The sequence below is a fragment of the Meleagris gallopavo genome, chromosome 29 (assembly GCF_905368555.1).
Source record: "Meleagris gallopavo chromosome 29, MGAL_WU_HG_1.1, whole genome shotgun sequence".
Taxonomy (NCBI): domain Eukaryota; kingdom Metazoa; phylum Chordata; class Aves; order Galliformes; family Phasianidae; genus Meleagris; species Meleagris gallopavo.
The window spans coordinates 560,671-562,300 of NC_139432.1; the positions used below are offsets into that span (position 1 = coordinate 560,671).

Here is a 1,630-nt window from a genome sequence, read left to right on the forward strand (position 1 = left end):
TCTCTGGACCCCTTAGTGTTTAATCCATGTCTTCTGACTACACTGACGCATCCATATCCCGGAAATCCTGGTGCCTCTCATTGCAGCATTCAAAAAAATTGTGCGTGAAGGAATGGGCATGACATAAACCAGGAAATGCAAAAGCAGCGTAGAGGGAAACAGCAGCACATTCCATGTCATCAACTGAGAAGTTTTCCGTTCCTTATGAGCATATTACAAAATTGTCACTTATGCAAAGGTTGCCTTTAGGCCTGAGGCAGTGCAGGACCAGTATAAAAGCCAGCCCAACTCTTTGTTCTCTCAACCAGTTCTCTCACCTCCTTCTCCTTCAAACCAGGTGAGTTGGAATCTCCTTTGTCCTTCACCTTCTTCTGTAGCCTTCAAGGACATCTTAGGCAATAGCTGATCCTTGTCTTCTGTTAGTTCTCTGATATCCTTGTCAGGGGAGAAGGAACACAAGAGATCATCTGTATAGTAAAAAGGCTGATTCTGGGCAGAAACATTCCTGGGGCTCGTTGCTATTTGAAGGGCTATGGTGGGCTCAGACAAAGAAATCCTCATGACATGCTGCAATGTTTACCTTTCCTCTCTGACTGGCGTAGGTTGCAATCTGTTCCTCAAGTTATCCTGTGCTCTGTTTCTTCCCTTCCCTTGTCCCCAGGTGTACCTCCAGTCCCAGGACATGTCCTGCTCTGACAACTGCCTGCTGTGTGAGCCCTGTCAGCCATGTCTGCGCTGTGGCCCAACCTCTCTTGCCAGTAGTTGCAGTGAGCACTGTGTCAGACAGTGCCAATCTTCTACTGTTGTTCTTGAGCCCCCTACTGTGGTGGTGATTTTCCCTGGCCCCATTCTCACCTCTTTCCCACAGAACTCCGCTGTGGGATCCTCCACCTCTGCTGCTGTAGGCAGCATCCTCAGCTGTGACGGAGTCCCCATCAACTCTGGGTGCTGTGACCTTTCCTGTATTACCAGCTGCTATCGTGGCAGAAGGTGCCCTCCCTGCTAGAGCTGTAACAGCTCAGAGAAGGATGCCTACATACAAGGAACCCAGAAGATGATGCTGGATTGACGACTGAGATCTTGGTCATTTCAAGAGAGGTCATTGGCTTTCAAGAGAGGCTGAACACCCCCTGCTGCTTCTACAAATGATGGTCACTCATTAAGAAGAATGAGCCTGGACTCTCTGAAAATATGTCCAGTGCCTCTCTTTCCCTTACTCTACTCTCTCTTTTCCCTCCTTTTTCTTTGTTGTTTACTGCTCCTCAGGGCCATGAGGTTTCCCAAAGTCAGCATAAGGTGGCACTTCCTGGTTCCTCTCTTTCTGCAGGGAAGCCAGTTGTCTATCCTGTGAGAACTCCCTTTTCATTATGGAGCACTGACTCTCTTAACTGCCTATGGCGATCTTTTCCTGAGACCACCCCTTGGAGCCATCTCTTTTCCCACTAGACTCATTAAACTCTGCTGCATCACAGCCTGTGGCTCTGTGTGGTCCTTGCATCTGTGGGCACTCTCTGAAGCTGTCCAAGTAGAAAGGAATTACTCTGGGAAAGGTAAAAAAGGTGCACAAGGGCACCTCTTCATCATTCCTAGACGAGAATGGTGAGACTCAGTGCATTCAATCCCTTTAAGG

The 1,630-nt window shown here is 48.5% G+C and overlaps 1 pseudogene; it reads left to right on the forward strand.

Moving 5' to 3' along the window:
• The first annotated feature begins 204 nt into the window (after positions 1-204).
• Positions 205-1,006, forward strand: LOC146542548 (feather keratin Cos2-3 pseudogene; annotated as a pseudogene).
• The last annotated feature ends 624 nt before the right edge of the window (positions 1,007-1,630 follow it).